Genomic DNA, 22,730 nt, shown 5'->3' on the forward strand with positions numbered 1-22,730 from the left:
TGTTTTCAGACACCTATTAATTTAAGAGTCCTTCAACAAACCCTATGGATTCTATGGAGAGAATAAAATGATTCTTTGTAAAAATTTCTCTTTGTTATGCTTAGATGGAGAAGTATAGTAAACATTTAGATGTGTGGATGGTTAAAAGAACCCAAGATCTAATGCATGAAAAACAAAAGACTGATCTTATGCTCTACAGTATTTACTTATTCAAGTAAAGAAAACTAACCAAATTAAAAACCATATGATCATCTCAATAGATGCAGAAAAAGCGTTTGATAAAACCCAACATCCATTCCTATTAAAAACACTTGAGAGTATAGGAATAAATGGACTTTTCCTTAAAATAATCAGCAGCATCTATTTAAAACCATCAGTAAGCGTCATATGTAATGGGGACAAACTGCAACCATTCCCAATAAGATCAGGAGTGAAACAAGGTTGCCTATCACTATTACTATTCAATATTGTATTAGAAATGCTAGCTTTGACGATAAGAGTTGAGAAAGAGATGAAAGGAATTAGAGTAGGCAATGAGGAAACCAAATTATCACTCTTTGCTGATGATATGATGGTATACGTAGAGAACCCCAGAGATTTTACTAAAAAGTTATTAGAAATAATCCACACCTTTAGCAAAGTTGCAGGATATAAAATAAATCCACAAAAGTCATCAGCATTCTTATATATCACTAACAAAACCCAACAGTTAGTTACAAAAAGAAATTCCATTTAAAGTAACTACTGATTGTATAAAATACTTAGGAATCTATCTGCCAAGGGAAAATCAGAAACTTTATGAGCAAAACTACAAAACACTTTCCACACAAATTAAGTCTGATCTAACCAACTGGAAAAATATTAAATGCTCTTGGATTGGGCGAGCAAATATAATAAAGATGACAATACTACCTAAACTAAGCTATTTATTTAGCTCTATACCAATCAGACTCCCAAAAAAACTATTTTGATGACCTAGAAAAAATAACAACAAAGTTCATATAGAAAAACAAAACAAGAATTTCAAGGAAATTAATGAAAAAAAAATCAAATGAAGGTGGCCTAGCTGTTCCAGATCTAAAATTATATTTAAAGCAGCAGTTACTAAAACCATCTGGTACTGGCTAAGAAATAGACTAGTTGATCAATGGAATAGGTTAGGTTCAAAGGACAAAACAGCCACTAACTTTAATAATCTAGTGTTTGACAAATCCAAAGACCCCAGTTTCTGGGATAAGAACGCATTATTTGACAAAAATTGCTGGGAAAATTGGAAATTAGTATGGTAGAAACTAGGCATTGACCCACACTTAACACCATACACCAAGATAAGGTCAAGATGGGTTCATGACTTAGGCATAAAGAATGATATTATAAATAAATTGGAAGAACATAGCATAGTTTACCTCTCAGACCTGTGGAAGAGGGAGGAATTTATGACCAAAGAAGAACTAGAGATCACTATTGACCACAACATAGAAAATTTTGATTATATCAAATTGAAAAGTTTTTGTATAAGCAAAACTAATGCAGACAAGATTAGAAGGGAAACAACAAACTGGGAAAACATTTTTACAGTTAAATGTTCTGATAAAGGCCTCATTTCCAAAATATATAGAGAACTGACTCTAATTTACAAGAAATCAAGCCATTCTCCAATTGATAAATGGTCAAAGGATATGAACAGACAATTCTCAGGCAAAGAAATTAAAACTATTTATAGCCATAGGAAAAGATGCTCCAAGTCATTATTAATCAGAAAAATGCAAATTAAGACAACTCTGAGATACCACTACACACCTGTCAGATTGGCTAGAATGACAGGGAAAAATAATGCAGAATGTTGGAGGGGCTGTGGGAAAACAGGGATACTAATACATTGTTGGTGGAATTGTGAATACATCCAGCCATTTTGGAGAGCAATTTGGAACTATGCTCAAAAAATTATCAAAAACTGTGCATACCCTTTGATCCAGCAGTATTGCTACTGGGCTTATATCCAAAGAGATCTTAAAGAAGTGAAAGAGATCTGTATGTACAAGAATATTTGTGGCAGCCCTCTTTGTAGTGGCCAGAAACTGGAAAATGAGTAGATGCCCATCAGCTGGAGAATGGATGAATAAATTATGCTATATGAATAATATGGAATATTATTGTTTGGTAAGAAACAACCAACAGGATGATTTCAGAAAGACCTGGAGAGACTTACATGAACTGATGATGCTGAGTGAAATGAGCAGGACCAGGAGATCATTATATACTTCAACAACAATACTATATGATGATCAATTCTGATGGACCTGGCCATCTTCAGCAATAAGATAAACCAAATCAGTTCTAATGGAACAGTAATGAACTGAACCAGCTACACCCAGAGAAAGAACTCTGGGAGATGACTAAGAATCATTACATCAAATTCTCAATCCCTATATTTTTGCCCACCTGTATTTTTTATTTCCTTCACAGGCTAACTCTACAATATTTTGGAGTCCGATTCTTTTTGTACAGCAAAATAATGGTTTGGACATGTATACTTATTTTGTATTTAATTTATCTGTAATATATTTAACATGTATTGGTCATCCTGCCATCTAGGGGAGGGGGTGGGAGGAAGGAGGGGAAAAATTGGAACAAAAGATTTGGCAATTGTCAGTGCTGTAAAATTATCCATGCATATAACTTGTAAATAAAAAGCTATTTAAAAAAGTAAAGAAAACTATGCTGATTTTATATATAAATTCAATTATATTCAATATGTTTATCAAGTGTTCAGCTACATGTAAGGCACGTTGTTAAGCAATGAGGGTTTTTTTTTTTAATAACTTTTTATTGACAGAAAGCAATGAGGGTTAAAAAAATAAGGTGAACCAAGTGCTCAGTAGAGGAAAATATACATATAAAAAAATCCCTACAATATATTAGAATATGATCAAGTGCAAAAAAAAAAAGGTCAAATGGACTGGTATGAGAAATTCAAAGAGGGAGGAATCACTTCTAGTTATTTTCAGAGAAATTGTTGCCAGTATAGGGCAATGTTTACCTCACAACTTCACTGATGATTCTGGCAGTTGAATTTTGTGAAAAAGTTAGGTTTACTAAGCAATCTGAGTTACTTTAAACATTATGCTCAATGCAAACATAGTAAAGAATTCATCAAAAAACATTCAGTCAATAAGTATTATGAAGTGCCTACTCTAGGCTAAGCACTAAGCTGAGTCCTTTGATTTCTAAGGAAGGTAAGAAAACAGCTCTTGCTCTTAAATAGCCCAGCCTAATTGGGGGAGGGAGAGAAAATATAAATAACTATTTACAGTCAAAATATGTAAAGTATAAATTATAGCTAATCCAAAAAGTAAGGCACTAGCATTAGGAGAGATTAAGAAAGATTTCTTGTAGATGGTCAGATTTATCTAGACCTTGAAGGAAGTCAGGAAAACCATGTGTTGGAGATGAGAAAAAAAGAGAATCCCAGGTATGGGGTGGGGATGACAGTCAATGAAAATGAATAAAGTAGGAAGATGAAGTGTTTTGTTTAAGAAGTAGCAAGTAGAGCAAGAAATAGCAAAGAAAACTGGAGGACTTAGAAGCTGGTTGATATCTAAGAAAAGTCAGAAAAGGCTCAAAATTAATTTCAAATGCTTAAAAAAAGGTAACAGTCTTAGTTAAATGTTTATAAGTTTCTCCTTGTTATAAGAGATAAAAGCATGGAAAAAAAGTTACCTGAGTGGATTTTTAATGTCCTTTGAAGCAATGGAGTCATGTATATATCTGGGAGAATTTTTGGTTCTGAGGGAAAGTTTACAGCAATTTAGCATCAATATGGATTGATATTATTGGAAAAAGTTATACTGAGAAAGATGATGTTGAATCTGTTATAAAGAGTGTATTCCAGGTATAAAAACAGCATGAGAAAAGACTCTGGGTCAAAAATGAATATAGCATCATAAAGGATAAAAACAGGTTGTATCTATACATTTGACTGAGTCATATAAAATTGGCTAATTTTTGCAATAACTGACTGAATCAGTGGCTTGGTTGATCCTCATGTAGCGATAACAATTTATGTGGAAAAGTAAGTTGAAACAAATCCAAATTTTGTAGGGCTATTTTTATAAACTAAAATTTGGAAGGACTCAGCCAATTGCCAGGGCTGAAAACTTGCAAAATGGACTCTTAGTCAAAAACAACTTCTCCATCAGTTATCATCATTGTTTCTCTTTGAACACATGAACAATCAATATAGCTACAGCATATCGGAAAATATATTAAATATCCAATTAGCAATTAATGAAATTCTTGACAAAGGAAAGTGGTATACAGCATTTAAAAGCATTTAGTATCCGAAGATAGATTATGAATATGTATATGAACTATAACCTAGTAAAATAGAAATTCCTGAAGGAGTTATGAAAATATCACCTTATTTCACATGCTGAAATAACTGTAAATTCAGATTTTTTTTTGGCTATGATTAGACTCAAATAAATATTCATCCTCTATTCCTCCAGGGGGTCCCATGCCTCTTGCAAACCAAATGAGGACTAAATATGCTCGGTAAATCACTATGATTTTTATAGTTTCATGGGAATCTTCCTTCTTCTGTGAGCTCCTAGATGTTTCATATTATGTATTTCAGTAAGTAGGTTTAGAAAGGGAGGAAAAAGCAAAAACTGCTTGTATAGAAATAAACAAACAAAATGACTTGTTGGGGGAGATATTTATTTGAAGTTTAAGAGCAAAATGCATGTCAAGAGCTCAAAATCATTCTCTGAATGATTAGCATGTTTATATCATCTTGATGGAATATTACTGTGCTATAACAAATCATGACCTCAATGATTTTAGAAAAGCATGGAAAGACTTGCACAAAATAATGAAAATTGAAATGAACAGAACCAAGACAACATTGTATGTAGTAACAGCAATATTGTTTTAAGAATGACTTTGAACAAACAAGTTATTTTGTCTATTATGAATATCCAAATTAACTATAAAGGATATATGAGGTTTCGGGAGCCAAGATGGCAGAGAAAGCACACACGACTCTCTAAGCTCTTCTCATTCCCCTCATAACCAACTATTTAATCCAGCCTCAAAAATATCTCTTCACTGCTTAAATTCATGAAGATTAGAAGCACTACAATTTACCAGCCGAAGTCATTTTGGAAGCTCGCCAGGAAAGGTTTGTCCTGAGGGGCCAGGAACAGACTAGCACAGGCAGCAAGAGGCTAGTGTCCTGAGCAGACCAGGGGCGGGGGTGATCTCTGTGGCTAGAGAAATTATAGAGAAGACTCTGCTATAGGCTAACTTCTCTGCCTTGACTACAAAGCAGTAAACTGGCAGAGAAATTAAAGCCTGGAACAGAGGGTACTATTAAAAAAAAACGCCAGAACCTAACGAGATCTGGCTGTAACCACTTAAACCCGGAAGTGACTCAGGCAGACTTTAAGGCAGCCCTGCAGCCACATCCTGCAGTTTGGGGCTTTTGCGGGGGGCAGTTACTAATCTGCACTGCAAGGGGGCACAGCCTGGGCAGCCTCTAATCGGCACAATGGGGGGCTTGGCCTGGGGCAATAAAACCTCCCCAGCAGACTGCTTCCCAGGCTGACACTTCCTGTTCCTGCAAATACATTCACTGCTCAGCTGCTAACACCCACAGCCCCAGGGCAGGGTTTGGCTTGGGGTAGTGAAACTCTCATTGCTAAGTGTCTAGCTCCAGGCAGTCGTTATCTCACACAGCCTGGTTCTTTGCAGGGCACTTTCCCAGCTCAGCCCTGCAGGCCTGAGTTACTCCTGGGTGGGGAACTCTTTCCCAGAGCACTCCAGTATCTCACTGCTTTTTGTAGCCAGCTGGCAGGACAGCTACCAGTCCATACACCTTTCACTGCTCTGCAGAGGAAGCTGGTAACCTCCTGGCTCTGAAGGGAGACCCGACAGGCTCTAACAAAATGAGTAAAAAAATCAAAAGAACGATTGATAATTTCTATACAGAAAGAGAACAACTTTTCAACCCTGAAGAGACTAATAGCCGACAGTCTCCAGACAATTGTTGGTCTCCAATACAAAAGGCTCTCCCAGAGGAGACTATTAAAAACCTTAAAAGAGAACTAGAAGAAAAATGGGGAAAGGAAAGAGAAGCTATGCAAGAGAGTACAGAAAAGGCACATAACTCACTAAAAGAAAAATTTGATAAAGTGGAAAAAGAAAACAACTTCCTGAAATGTGAATTGGAAAAGATAAAAAACTCCCAAGAAGTGCAGGGAAACAGAATTTGCAAATTGGAAAATGAAAATAACTCACTAAAAAAAAAAAAAAAAAAATTAGTGAAATAGAAAAAAATTCCATAGAGCAAAACAACTCAATTGGACATATACAAAAAGAAGTTTAAAAAGCTAATGAAGAAAATAACTCACTAAAAATCAGAACTGAACAAATAGAAATGACTGATTCATTGAGACATCAAGAATCAGCCAAGCAAAATCAAAAAAATGAAAGATTGGAAAAAAAATGTCAAATATTTACTTGGAAAAACAACAGACCTGGAAAATAGATCTAGGAGAGAGAACCTGAGGATCATCGGACTACCAGAAAATTATGATGAAAAAAGGAGCCTAGATACTATTTTACAGGAAATCATCAAGGAGAACTGCCCAGAAGTAATAGAACCGGAAGGTAAAATAGGCGTTAAAAGAATTCATCAAACACCTTCTGAAAAAGACCCAAAAATAAAGACTCCGAGGAATATTGTGGCCAAACTTCAGAATATTCAGACTAAAGAAAAAATTTTACAAGCAGCCAGGAAAAAACAGTTCAAATACCGAGATGCCACAATAAGGGTCACGCAAGATCTGGCTGCCTCAACATTGAAGGATCGAAGGGCCTGGAATCAGATATTCCGAAAGGCAAAGGAGCTTGGAATGCAGCCAAGAATAAACTACCCAGCTAAGCTGAGTATTTTTTTCCATGGAAGAAGATGGACATTTAATGAAATAGAGAAATTCCATCTGTTTCTAAGGAAAAAAACCAGACTTAAACAAAAAATTTGATCTCCAACAACAGGAATCAAGAGAAGTAGAAAAAGGTAAAAAGAACTCTTGAGATCTGTATTTCTTTTGTGGATATACATAAAAAACATATATATAATTTGATTTTACCAATATAACATAAAAAAGGGAAGTAGAAGTGGAAAGGGCATAGTATCAGAAAAAGGGAAGAGGGGAGATAAAAAGAGGGAAACTACATGCGACAATGAGGCAAAGGAAACCTATCATATATGAGGAAACTTAGAGAGGGGGAGGAACATTGTGTGAATCCTACTCTCATCAGAATTGGCTCAAAGAGGAAATAATCGACATATTTGTTTTACAGAGATTCTTCTCTCACTTCATTAAAAAGTGGGAGAGGAAAAGGGAAAAAGAAAAAAAGTAATAAGGCAAGGGTACATAAAAGGGGAAGGGATTCAAAGGGAGGAGGGAGGGATACTAAAGAGGGAGAGCTACGTGATGTTAGTGGAACCAATAAGTTTAATACTAGGGAAGAAGGGAAGGAGGGCAAGAAAAAGAAAAGCATAATCTGGGGATATTAGGATGGCAGGAAATACAGAATTGGTTATTTTAACGTTAAATGTGAATGGGATGAACTCTTCCATAAAGAGGAGGTGGATAGCAGACTGGATCAAAAGTCAGAACTCTACAATCTGTTGTTTACAGGAAACACATTAAAAACAGGGAGATACATACCGAGTAAAGGTAAAAGGCTGGAGCAGAATTTATTATGCTTCAGGTGAAGTCAAAAAAGCAGAGGTAGCCATCCTTATCTCATGTGGGGAACCGGCACTAATCTACAGGTGATAAAGCCACATTCCTAAGACTCCTCTAACCTTGAAAGAACAGACATCTAGATGCCTCCTGGAGCTTCCTACATCATCAAAGGCCTCTGGTTAACTCCTCTTTCAGCGGGAAACAAACCCTTTATCTAGGGTCTCCTCTGTACTGAGTTTACACGACCCCCACTCCCTTACAAACCATCATAAATACTTGTACTTTTGCCCACAATAAACGAGACTTGATCAGAAAGCCTGTCTTGTCTCCCTTCTGCACGTCTCTTGTCCCGCCCTTCCTCTTCTCTCTTCGCAGGGCCTTTTACACACACTGTCCAGCAGGTTCTGGACAATTGGCGCTGAAACGTGGGGCCCGGAAGATTGTGGAGTTAGGAGCAGCCACTGCTGGATCAAAAAACCTCTGAAGAAGTAGAACTGCGCAGTCCCGGAGAATAAAGAGAAGAAGGTCCGCTTGGGTGTACCTGCCCCGTAGAAAGAGGCCTGGTGAGTGAGGTTTTTGATATGGGACAGGACATTAGTGTATAGGTTTGTTGAGGGTCTCAAAGACTCATTAAGGGCATGTAGAGTAAGGGTTAAAAAAAGACTTGTGAAAATTTTTTAAGTTTTTAGAAGATGTTTGTTCATAGTTCCCACAGGAAGGAACCATTGATATGAAAAGTGTAGAGATTTAAAGATGAAAAGAGTTAGAGATTGCCTTAATGATTTTTATAGATATATAAACTATATAGATATATAGATATATAGAACTTTCGGACCTGAAAGGTCCCTATCACAGCTTTCAATTATTGGAATTGCATAAGCGGCCTACTTGCTGCCCATCAACATGATGAGGATGTTAACAAATATTAACAAAGTTATTCAGGACAGTTCCTCTTTCTTAAAAGATGCCCATAAGCTCACCAATTCTAGGCTCGAATTAAGTTCCCATAACAATGAAAAGGAGATAACAGACAAAAAAAAAATCTACCCCTTCAACAGCTTTTCATTAACTTCCCCAAACGATGAGCCTTTAGACCTTGCATCTAGTGTACTTTGGACTGATATGAGGGACTTTGGGAATGATTGATGACTGACTGTTAAACCTTGCCTGTATCATCTATTACTGTGTGTTTAAGAATTGGGATGGAATTTGTTAAAACTATGTAATCATTGCTGTTATGTTTAAGGGCTTTTAAGGAAATGCTACTGTACTAGTCTGTTATGTATAGGGATTTTGATTCACTCTTGGGGTTTAAATATGGGGAATAGTCATTTGATAATTTCTTTCCGTGAGAAAAAAAAATAATAATAATAAATAAAAAATAAAAGGGAAAGGAAAAGATAGAACATTGCGGAAACTGGTATATTTTTTTCAACATACCTGAAAGAATGGGAACCCCTAGCTCCTATTCACTCTTCCTTAGGCATTTCTGCCCCACCTCCTATCTCACTAGTTCAGATTGGATTTAAATATTTTAGCTTTAGAATCCCTTATTTTGTTAAAATTGCCCTGGCAGACTCAGTTTTGGGGATTATATTTTTTTAGAAAAGTTTTAGAAATCAGACACCTGACTTGGGACTGTCAGTCTCTCTGATCTGTTTTTCTTCAGTCCTGTAACCCCAGTTCATTAATTAGTACCTCAGCATTTCAAAGGACTTTGTTTGATAGTAGGCATTTAAAAAGTTTGGAGTTTGCCTGCCTTGATGGTCTTACTGTGCTAAGACCATCTGCTTAGAAATCTGCTCAGATTTTTGTATTCTAGTAGCAGCAGCTCTGGGCAGGGACCATGAAGCTACTCCAAGTCTTACCCTTCTCCCCTGGAGTAGGTTGAGCCCTTGGGACCTGCTGTTAGTAAAGTGCACAAATGACCACAGAACTAACTGTCCATCTCAAACTCTGGCTAAGGTGGTGCTCCAGAATTGTAGAGAACCTGACATGCTTGCAACAAGGGAGCCTTTGTACAGCTGTTAACTCTGGGGTTATCAGGGGGAGACTTGCTCTTGCCATATGAGTCCTTACATTTTTCTAGTTTTATTTTGGGTTGGTCAAAATTATGGTGCTAAGACCTCCTGGGTATCTAGAGGAAGGTGCTAATATTCAAAGGTTTGAATATTTAGAGGAGAGAATATTGAATGTTATGCCACAGTTCTCTTTAACTGTCCTGACTCAGTTTCCCTGAACTAGTTTCCCTTGTCTCAGTTTCCTTAACTGTTCTGTCTCAATCTCCTAAACTGTAAAACTCTCTTCCCCCTCTGACCCATTAAGACTGAAGACTATTTGCTCTGAGGTTATAAATTAGCAAGATAAACAAGAGAGTAGACCTTTTGATTCTTTTCTGGTTCTGTTCTGGTCTGTTTGCTAGCTATCTGTGGTCTCAGAATAAAACCGATGGGTTTAAAAGTTCTCAGATGGATATTTTCTGGGACGCTGGAAAATATCCTCTGGGTATGTGTTATATGTTTGTTTAATGTTCTAACTATGTAGTCTGTGTGATGTGTGTTCTATGTTCTGTGTGATTTGTCTGTCTGTTTGGTTGAAAAATTTTAAAGAACAACGTTGCAACTGTGCTTAGTAAAATGGAGCTCCATGTGTGTCTTTGTGTGTCTGTGTTAAAAGTTAGCAAACTTGTAAGAGATAAGAATTCAGCCTCTGTGTGCAGGCTTAGAAAATATCAAGAAGCTTGAAAAATCTTTCTCTCTCCTTCTGTCTCTGGCTGACTGCAGCAGCCTGTAAGAAAAAGGGAGAAAAGGGAGAAAAGAAAAAAAAGAAAAGAAAAGAAAAGAAAAGAAAAGAAAAAGGAAAAAAAGAAAAAAGAAAAAAAAGAATAAAAAAATAGATTGAAAGGGATTTGAAAGTTTGGAAAGTTAAATATATATAGAAGAGCAGTGTGCTAACATTTAAAGAAAAGAAGTTTGAATGGAATATCTAGGCATTCTCTGTGAAGGCAGAGAAAAGCACTAAACAGGCTTGGAAGTTCACAGAAGCCCCTTTGGATTCTGAAAGAAAAAAAAAAAAAGGAATTCAAGGTGAAACAAACTTCTCTCTGAGGGTGGAGGTCCTGGAAAAAGCCTCTATTCTGTTTGCTGATTTAAGAGCTTTGTTAAGTTTTAAGAACAATGAATAAAGAAAATTTGCTTGTGATGTTAAACTTTTTAAAGGAAAAGCCTACTAAAGAACAATAAAATTCATGCTTACCCTGGCCTGGGCAATAAAAAGCTTTGGAGATAAGATGCTGATAGCTGTTAGAAGAAAGGTGGTGGGGAAAAGAAAAGAAAAAAAAAAACTTTTAAAAACAGCTGTTTGATTCAGTTTGTTACCATCTGAAATATATTGAATTATTTGTTAACATAAGTCATACTTTAAATCCAGCATGAATGGGTTTTTGGAGGTTTGGACTATTCACTATAGTGTGAATCTTAAAGGTTTTTGAAGGGAAAAGGAAAGAGGAATGCAGGTGATTTAGGAAGGACTGATTTGTAGGGAAATTAGAGGTTTGCATGGTTTTAGGAAGGTGAAAGAAAGACTTTTGGGAGTAGGTGAGGAGGTGGGGAGAGGGAGCCATCCACCTCCACTGTCTTTATAGTAGCATCAGGAGCATCTGATAGGAAAGTTCTTTAAGGAGATTGTTCAAATATGTAGCCAGGGAGAAAGAGAAAGTTGGAAATGGGTAGATTTGGGAAGAAACCTGATGTTGGAAAACTGATGGGCTAAATCTTGAAAAGGATCCCCATGTAGAAAATCGAGTGGGGAACCTGAGGGAAGTTTTTTCTAGGGGGCAGGAGTGGGGGAAGGGTGGCCATGTGGAATCCTCTCCTCCCCTCACCCCTCTAGAGTGTGTTACTGCCGGTTTTTTCTTATCTGATTACGGACAGTGCAGCAAACTGATCTTTAAGGGCATGCTTACTTTTAAATTAATTGATTGAATATTTGTTTCTTGATACATAAATATTTTCTTGTTTAAGGAATATGGTCATAAATGTGATCCATACTTTGGTAGGAATATTTCTAAAAGTTTAATTGCTATATTAAAAAACCTTCTTGAATTCTTTTATGTGGAATTGGGTATTCTGTATAAGTTTAAATTGATTGTATTGGGTCATCCTGAGGTTATTTAAAGGGCCTCTGAACACTGAACATAATAGTTTTTTCCTTTGTCCTTTTGAAGATGTTTCTGTTATGGACAATATGCAATTTGGGATGTTTTTCTATGTATTGGGTACTTTAAAAGCAAAATGATTTGCATGTAACATCTACCTGGATTTGATAATGTTCTAAGTTGTGAACTTACTGAGACAAAACTTCTTTCTGTTATTACTATAAGGTTATCTGCAGAAGATTGAGTTTTAACTGCTTATGTTATGTTATAGTTATGTTCTTGCATTTTTCCTTCTGTAACTGATGTCTCTGATCAGAGCAATGGTCAATAGAAACTGTTAATGCAATTCAATTATGTCACGCCTTGCTATTTTCAGTCTGGTTATATGTAATCATTGTATCCTAAATGCTTGGGCAACTGAGTATTTCACCTGGTCATCTGTCTGTTACTGGATATTTGTGTTTCGTTTCTTCAAGTTTTCTACATGATAAGAGGACAATTAATAATGGTCTGTAAAGCAAACTCATTTCTTCACATAGGGAACAATTTATTTTGGCCTCCTCATGTTCTGCAGCAGTCTGGTGAATTGAGTCTTTCTATCTAAGAATGATTTAATCTTTCTTTGTTAGATTTGTGTTTTTTGTTCTAGATTTTGGTCAAATTACAGGTATTGGCTTGCTTCTGGTACCTGGATCAGCTTTTGATCAGCTTTGACTGTCAGCATGGCACACCCACATTTCACAGCCTGGAGCAGCAGTTTTTAAAATGAGACCATGGACTGGCACCTGCATCCAGGCCCTCTCCAGTACTATAAATGATCTTCAGGATCAGATCAATAGTTTAGCTAATGTTGTCTTGCAAAACAGACAAAGCCTGGACCTCCTCACTGCAGAACAAGGAGGGATATGTTTAGCCCTCCAAGAACGCTGTTGCTTCTATGCAAACAAATCCGGTATTATTAGGGACAAAATTAGGAGACTCCAGGAAGATTTGATTAAGTTCTTTGACAATCCTCTTTGGAGTGGGCTCCATGGGATCCTCACTTATATCCTTCCCTTACTTGGGCCTTTAAATGGCTTTTTCGTACTTTTGTCCTTTGGACCCTGGGCTTTCCGGAAAATCACATCCTTTGTAAAGTCCCAGATAGATAGTGCACTGGCAAAACCCATTCACATACATTATCATCGCCTTGAGACTGATGATGACCCCTTTGATGCTCATATGAACAATCAAAATTTTCAAAAAACATTGAGACCTGGTTAGCCAATGACGGGTAAGATCCCTCAAGGACTAGCCAACCTAAGCCAGGAAGAGATGTTTCTGTACATCCTTCCTATGATGGGTAAGACTTCTCCCCATAGGGACAACCTAAGCCAGGCACAGGTCGGGAAGTGAAAAATTCTATTCTTTATATAAATACAGAAAGGGGGACCTGTGAGGAGCCGGCACTAATCTACAGGTGATAAAGCCACATTCCTAAGACTCCTCTAACCTTGAACAAACAGACATCTAGATGCCTCCTGGAGCTTCCTACATCATCAAAGGCCTCTGGTTAACTCCTCTTTCAGCGGGAAACAAACCCTTTATCTAGGGTCTCCTCTGTACTGAGTTTGCACGACCCCCACTCCCTCACAAACCACCATAAATACTTGTACTTTTGCCCACAATAAACGAGACTTGATCAGAAAGCCTGTCTTGTCTCTCTTCTGCGCATCTCTTGTCCCGCCCTTCCTCTTCTCTCTTCGCAGGGCCTTTTACACACACTGTCCAGCAGGTTCTGGACAATCTCAGATGACGCAAAAGCAAAGATTGATCTAATTAAAAGAGATAAGGAAGGAAACTATATCTTGCTAAAGGGTACTATAGACAATGAAGCAATATCAGTATTAAGCATATATGCACCAAGTGGTATAGCATCTAACTTCCTAAAGGAGAAGTTACGAGAGTTGCGAGAAGAAAAAGACAGCAAAACTATAATAGTGGGAGATCTCAATCTTGCACTCTCAGATTTAGATAAATCAAATCACAAAACAAATAAAAAAGAAATTAAAGAGGTAAATAGAATATTAGAAAAATTAGGTTTGATAGATCTCTGGAGAAAACTGAATGGTGACAGAAAGGAGTATACTTTCTTCTCAGCAGTTCATGGAACCTACACAAAAATTGACCATATATTAGGACATAAAGACCTCAAAATTAAATGCAGGAAGGCAGAAATAGTAAATGCTTTCTTTTCAGATCACAATGCAATAAAAAGTACATTCAACAAAAAGTTAGGTATAAATAGACCAAAATGTAATTGGAAACTAAATAATCTCATCTTAAAGAATGATTGAATGAAACAGCAAATTATAGACACAATTAATAATTTCACTCAAGATAATGACAACAGTGAGACATCATATCAAAACTTATGGGATGCAGCCAAAGCAGTAATAAGGGGAAATTTTATATCCTTAGAGGCTTACTTGAATAAAATAGAAAAAGAGAAGATCAATGAATTGGGCCTGCAACTTAAAAAGCTAGAAAAAGACCAAATTAAAAACCCCCAATCAATTACTAAATTTGAAATTCTAAAATTAAGAGGAGAAATTAATAATATAGAAAGTAAAAAAAAAACTATTGAACTAATAAATAAAACTAAGAGTTGGTTTTATGAAAAAACCAATAAAATTGAAAAATCTTTGGTAAATCTGATTTAAAAAAGGACAGAGGGAAATCAAATTAGTAGTCTTAAAAATGAAAAGGGAGAACTTTCCACTGATGAAGAGGAAATTAAAGAAATAATAAGGGGTTACTTTGCCCAACTTTATGCCAATAAATTGGATAACCTAAGTGAAATAGATGACTACCTCCAAAAATATAGGCTTCCCAGATTATCAGAGGAGAAAGTAAATTGCTTCAATAGTCCCATTTCAGAAAAAGAAATAGAACAAGCTATTAATTAACTCCCTAAAAAAAAATCCTCGGGACCAGATGGATTTACATGTGAATTCTACCAAACATTCAAAGAACAATTAGCTCCAATGCTTTATAAACTATTTGAAAAAATAGGGAATGAAGGAGTCCTACCAAATTCCTTTTATGACACAGACATGGTACCGATACCTAAATCAGGTAGGTTGAAAACAGAGAAAGAAAATTATAGACCAATCTCCCTAATGAATATTGATGCTAAAATCTTAAATAAGATATTAGCAAAAAGACTACAGAAAATCACCCCCAGGATAATACACCATGATCAAGTAGGATTTATACCAGGAATGCAGGGCTGTTTCAATATTAGGAAAACTATCAGTATAATTGGCCATATTAATAATCAAATTAACAAAAACCATATGATCATCTCAATAGATGCAGAAAAAGCATTTGATAAATTCCAACATCCATTCCTATTAAAAACTCTTGAGAGCATAGGAATAAATGGACTTTTCCTTAAAATAATCAGTAGCATCTATTTAAATCCAGCAGTAAGCATCATATGTAATGGGGACAAACTGCAACCATTCCCAATAAGATCAGGAGTGAAACAAGGTTGCGCACTATCACGGTTACTGTTTAATATTGTATTAGAAATGCTAGCTTTGGCAATAAGAGTTGAGAAAGAGATTAAGGTAATAAGAATAGGCAATGAGGAAACCAAATTATCACTCTTTGCTGATGATATGATGGTATACTTAGAGAACCCCAGAGACTCTACTAAAAAGTTATTAGAAACAATCCACACCTTCAGCAAAGTTGTAGGATACAAAATAAACCCACATAAGTCATCAGCATTCTTATATATCACTAACAAAACCCAACAGTTAGTTACAAAAAGAAATTCCATTTAAAGTAACTACTGATTGTATAAAATACTTAGGAATCTATCTGCCAAGGGAAAATCAGAAACTTTATGAGCAAAACTACAAAACACTTTCCACACAAATTAAGTCTGATCTAACCAACTGGAAGAATATTAAAAGTTCTTGGATTGGGCGAGCAAATATAATAAAGATGACAATACTACCTAAATTAATCTATTTATTTAGCACTATACCAATCAGACTCCCAAAAAACTACTTTGATGAACTAGAAAAAATAACAACAAAGTTCATATGGAAAAACAAAAGGTCAAGAATTTCAAGGGAATTAATGAAAAAAAAATCAAATGAAGGTGGCCTAGCTGTACCAGATCTAAAGTTATATTATAAAGCAGCAGTTACTAAAACCATGTGATATTGGCTAAGAAATAGACTAGTTGATCAATGGAATAGGTTAGGTTCAAAGGACAAAACAGCCAATAACTTTAATAATCTAGTGTTTGACAAATCCAAAGACCCCAGTTTTTGGGATAAGAATGCATTATTTGACAAAAATTGCTGGGAAAATTGGAAATTAGTATGGCAGAAACTAGGCATTGACCCACACTTAACACTGTACACCAAGATAAGGTCAAAATGGATTCATGACCTAGGCATAAAGAATGAGATTATAAATAAATTGGAAGAGCATAGGATAGTTTACCTCTCAGACCTGTGGAAGAGGGAGGAATTTATGACCAAAGAAGAACTAGAGATCACTATTGACCACAACATAGAAAATTTTGATTATATCAAATTGAAAAGTTTTTGTACAAACAAAACAAATGTAGACAAGATTAGAAGGGAAACAATAAACTGGGAAAACATTTTTACAATCAAAGGTTCTGATAAAAGCCTCATTTCCAAAATATATAGAGAATTGACTCTAACTTATAAGAAATCAAACCATTCTCCAATTGATAAATGGTCAAAGGATATGAACAGACAATTCTCAGACGAAGAAATTGAAACTATTTATAGACATGAGAATATGCTCCAAATAATTATTAATCAGAGAGATACAAATTAAGACAACTCTGAGATACCACTACACACCTGTCAGATTGGCTAGAGTGGCAGGGAAAGATAATGTGGAACGTTGGAAGGGATGGGGGAAAACAGGGACACTGGTACATTGTTGGTGGAATTGTGAACACATCCAGCCATTCTGGAGAGCAATTTGGAACTATGCTCAAAAAGTTATCAAACTGTGCATACCCTTTGATCCAGCAGTGTTTCTACTGGGCTTATACCCCAAAGAGATACTAAAGAAGGGAAAGGGACCTGTATGTGCCAAAATGTTTATGGCAGCTCTGTTTGTAGTGGCTAGAAGCTGGAAAATGAATGGATGCCCATCAATTGGAGAATGGTTGAGTAAATTGTGGTATATGAATATTATGGAATATTATTGTTCTGTGAGGAATGATCAGCAGGATGAATACAGAGAGGACTGGTGAGACTTACATGAGCTGATGCTAAGTGAAATGAGCAGAACTAGGAGATCGTTATATATCTCAACAACGATACTGTTTGAGGATGTATTCTGATGGAAGTGGATCACTTCGAGAAAGGGATCTAATTCAGTTTCAATTGATCAAGGATGGACAGAAGCAGCTACACCCAAAGAAAGAACACTGGGAAATGAATATAAACTGCTTGCATTTTTGTTTTTCTTCCTGGGTTATTTATACCTTCTGAATCCAATTCTCCCTGTGCAACAAGAAAACTGTTCGGTTCTGCACACATATATTGTATCTAGGATATATTGTAACCTATTCTTCATGTAAAGAAGAACCCTCCTGCTTGCCATCTGGGGTAGGAGGTGGAGAGAGGGAGGGGAAAATCAGAACAGAAGTGAGTGCAGGGGATAATGATGTAAAAAATTACCCTTACATGGGTTCTATCAATAAAAAGTTATTTAAAAAAAAGGATATATGAGGAAAGACATTATCTTCATCCAGAGAAAGAAGTATGTACACAATAATTATGTGAAAGGAGGAAGGGAAGAATAAAAGGGGAAAAAAAGCAATTTACATGCTAATTTTATTATATATTTGAAAGAAATAGTAAGTTGTGTATATTAATTTAAAGTTTCATATACAATCACCTTTTTATTGCATTATGTTATAGAAATGCTTGTTTTTTCCCATAAGTTAAAAATAAAATAAATTTTAAAAATGTTTATGGCATTGCAAATTACTGTAGTGTGGAACTCTGTGTGACTGACTTGGTTCATTATCAAAAACAAAGAATAGTTCCACCAGGTAGACATAGAGAACATGGGGAGGAAGAGGATAAATCCAAAATAACAAATGTCTTCTTTGCTCATTGAGTTAGAGCGTGAGGTTTAAGTCCCAGATATGCCAGTTATGATCTTTCTATTTCATAGTTTCTGTTTTACTTCTAACTCCATCTTTACCAATGTGTAACATTAGTCACAAAGAGCGTATATGGATTAGTACAGATCTATTACAACTGGGAAAACAATTCAAAGTGACCTACTTCCAATATATAGAAGCAACTGATAGTGATAAATAGGAATGTTCTACAGGGAGGAAGAAAAGAGGAAAGGAGGTGTGTGTGTAGGGGCTGAGAGAGAGAGAAAGAGAGAATTAGAGATAGAGATAGAGAGAGAGAGATACAGAAGGCTCTTTGGGTTATCTTCCCACAAAAATATGATAATTGTTAATTTTCTTTCACATCTAAAAACAGGCATGTTACCCAAACAAGTCGCAGATGACCTAAAACAAGGCAAACTCCTACAAGCCCAAAGTTACATAAGTGCAACCATCTTTTTCAGGTATATTATCATGACTTGATTTTGAATTATTTTTCAAAATACAGCAATATGGATAGTCTTACAACTTGTTATTACTTTAATTAGGTGAGGTATGCATAGTGTCTGTGAATGGAGAATAAAATGTAGATATTTAAATAACACATCAGCAGAGGTTTATAGACTGCCTCAAGTAGCACCTCAAAATTGTGTGATCTGGTTATGAGTTTTTTGTTTTCTTTTTTGCTTTGTTTTTTCCTCTTAAGGTAGAGGTAACAAAAAAAAGTCACTTCAGTGAGCCAAAAGGTATATATTTTTTAAAAATAACAGGAAATTACTCTAGAAAGGTACATTTTTGTCTCTCAGAAAAATGTGTTTTAAAATTTGAAGTAAATAGGTCACTCAGTTCTTCACTGCCATAACAAAGGGAATGTTGGTAATATTAGCATCATCACTGAAGCTGAGCCAAATTCATTTTGCTTGGGGGCGTTCGTGAATTTCAGAGAAAAATCCATAAAATCTCAGCTCTAAACACTGACATAGAAAAGACCAAAATTTGTATTTATATAAGAGCATCTTTCTAAACACAAAGCATAAAAGAAATACTGAGAATTAGTAAGATTAACTTAATTGAATAGCTAGAGAAATTGAAGCACAGAAATCAAGTAACTTGTTCAGTGATTGATAAGGACTCTTCCTTATTTCTGAAGAATCCCCTATCTAATACCCAGGACAGTATCTAACAAATATCTGGGTAAAATAATAAGGGCATTGAAAACTAGCTGAAAAGGGATTTAATTCTCTAACAATTCAATTAAACAGATGTTCATTAAATATCTACTGTGTGCAGGGTATATTGTACTTGGTGCTGGGATCTGTCATGTATGTATTTTGTATTTTGAAACTTTAGTCTCAACAAATAAGTTTTCTTTTAAAAATTATTTCAGTCTTGTATGACTGCCTCTATATAACTGTATGTGTAAATTTTTAAATGTTCAAGTATATGATGGATAAAGAAAAACTGAATGTCTGAATGTATGAAGTTAAATTTTCTTCGATTTGGTCAGACCCAGGCAAGACTTTGGCTATGTCATTATCATGCAAAAAGCATAATAACTTTATTTTTAAACATTCTACTGGTCACCAACTGAATCCTTCTGAGATCAGCTTATCATAGCTTAGGGAAATACTATTGAACAAGAAGAAAGCTCATTTTATCAGAAATTGTCATATCCCTTGCTTGGCTTAACTATTTTCTATCTTCTGTGCTTCCCCGGTGATATTGTTGGCTTCACCTAGCTATCTAGTACCAGCACACCATTTCAAGTTGCAGAATTTCTCAACAAGCTGTGTACTACCTTTGATGAGATTATAGATAGCTATGATGTCTACAAAGTGAAGACAATAGAGAATGAATGTAATCATTATACTGATATTTTTAGGGATATTAATAATGAATTGTAATTGGAATAAAGTGAGATGAACAAGAATCAATGATTAGTGTATGTGCAAATTCAACCTACTTTATTAAGGGCAAATTTATTATGAAGGAAGCAAATTTAATATTTTCTTCTTAATATTTTATTTATTGAAGTTGTATTCAGAGATACCCATAGATAGAAAGGTACAAAGATTCCTGTCCCTTACTTTATTCATATTTATCTTGCCAAGATGGTGATTGAATGCATATCAAGAGAAGGCAGTGAATCAGTGACAAATATTTTAGCTTACTATAAAATAGCCACTTTATAATTTTTCTTCATTTAATCAAATATATTTATAGAAATAATATGGAAAAATACCAGCCTTTTAAAATTAGCCACTGAAAATGAATTTGTAATATTACTTGAAAGTTCAAAGTAAATCTAGAATTATAACATGACAAATTAGTCAAATGATAAACTTCTTAATGTCACAATAAAATGATATATTACTTATTTGAATTTTTCATTCTAACATTATTTTTTCTTTTGTTTACCATTTGTTACTGGAAAACACTGACTTATTAAATTGATGGTATTCCACTTTTTCTTTAATTATATGCTGATGTGGAAATACTATATGTACACAGTTATTTCTTAGGGATTCTCTAATTAAGAAGAATTAAGACGAGAATATCAGAAATAAGGAAACTCAATTACTCAGGGTTCAGTAAACCTGAAATCATTTATATGTAGGAGAAATATCTATTTCATAAGGATTACTAACAAGACTGGAAACAATCTGGCAAAAATTATGCTTAGATAAAGATTTTAAACCTCATTTCACATAATTTCAAAAAGGCTACATGACGTAAGTATCAAAAATCATATCAAAAAATTTGAAGAGATGATATACCTTTCAAAACTATGGATAAAAGACAAATTCTTAACATAAAGGATAAAGACAATTATAAAAGATAAAAATAGATAATTTTGATAATGTGAATTTGGAAAGCTTATGGTATTCAGGATAAGAAAGGAAGGAATTGGTTAGGGAAAAGAACAGTAACTTCATATGAAAAAAAGTTTTTTGGTTAAGCTTTTGGTATCTAAGATATAAAAAAATAGCAGAAATACATAACCAAAAATCATTTCCAATATAATATGAATGAATAGTTCTCAAAAGAATTGTAAACTATAATACAGAAGGATGCTCCAAATCAATAAAAGAAAAACACAAATCAAAACAACTCTGAAGTTTCATCCTTGGGCAAATTGGCAAAGATGACAAAATATGGGGATATTCAATATTAGAGGAGTTGTGAAAAAATAGGCACACTAATATATTGTTTTTGTAGTGTCAATTAATATAAATTGTAGAAAACAGTTTGTAATTATTTTAATACAGTGATTAAACTACTCTTTGACCCATAGATTTTACTGTTTGGCAGACACTTCAAAGAGAAAATTGATAAAAAGAGTCTTCACATGCATCAAAATATTTATAGTAACATTTTTTTTTTGATCATAGAGAACTGGAAACAAATTAGATACCCAATGATTAAGGAATGCTTATACAAATTATTATATAGGAATGTAATGAAGTATTACTATGCTATAAAAAAGCAATGAATGTGATAAATATAAGGAAACATGAAAAGACTTAAAAAGGATTAATACAAAGTAGTCACCAGAGCCAAGAAAACAATATACATAAGGTGCAAAATAATGTAAATGGAAATATCAGCATCCCCAAAATAATTAAAAAAGAAACATTGCAAAATTACAAAAAACAAATTTGGTTCTAAAGAAAAGTTATAAGAAGAAACCTTTTCTGATTATTTGCAGAGGTTGGGTTGATACATACATTGTTAGGCTTTTAAAAATTATTGCTTAGTTTTGTTCATTTTTTTTCTCTTCCTCTTTTTAAATTTTTTTTAAAAAAGTTTTTTTTTTATTATAAGGAATGGCTCTTCAGGAGTGGAAAGAGATAAGAAATCAAGAGGGAAATAGGAATGATTTAAAAACAAAAGATGTCAATAAATTAATTTTTTAAAAAGTGAGTACCTAATTGTTTGTTCATCACCAGACACAAATGAACTCTGTCCCAGGACACAGTAAGAATAGATGGATAATACCATTACTGATATTTAAAATATATGGAAAATAGAAGTGCAATTATTGTCCCAATTTTTTTAAGAAAGGAAAATCTTTAAATTATAGTCTCATGAGTTTAATTTTGGTTTCTGCCAAAATCTAGAATGCATTGGTACATGAACATTTAGAAAAGGAAATAGTAATCACTAATAATCAGACTTATTGATGCCTAGGTCCTTGATTGTAATTGACCACCAAGGAAAATGTTTCTGGAATGTTTCTGACTCTTAAGTGAGTCCTTTTTTGAGGAAATTAGTGAGATCTATTCCCTTCCACATAGGAATTGAACAATTGTAACCACAGCCATCTAAATGTAATAGAAAGAACATTTGATGATTTGGAGTTGAAATCTCTTGGCTTCAATCCTATCTTTATTTATTACCAAAATGACTTTTGGGCACAACTTTAACTTGAATGAGTTTCCTTTTTTTAATCTGTAAAATGAGGAAGTTTCACTTAGATAATATTTAAGATCCATTGATGATGTAAGACATCATAACTCTGTTTTTAATTCCCAAAAAATCTTCTTAGGAGATGGTATCCTCCAAAGCTAATGCAATATTTTGTATTGAATGGTATAATGTCTAGAATAAGGAAGGGTGTAATTCTATTGGCTTG

This window comes from Antechinus flavipes, chromosome 1 (assembly GCF_016432865.1).
Source record: "Antechinus flavipes isolate AdamAnt ecotype Samford, QLD, Australia chromosome 1, AdamAnt_v2, whole genome shotgun sequence".
NCBI classification, from domain to species: domain Eukaryota; kingdom Metazoa; phylum Chordata; class Mammalia; order Dasyuromorphia; family Dasyuridae; genus Antechinus; species Antechinus flavipes.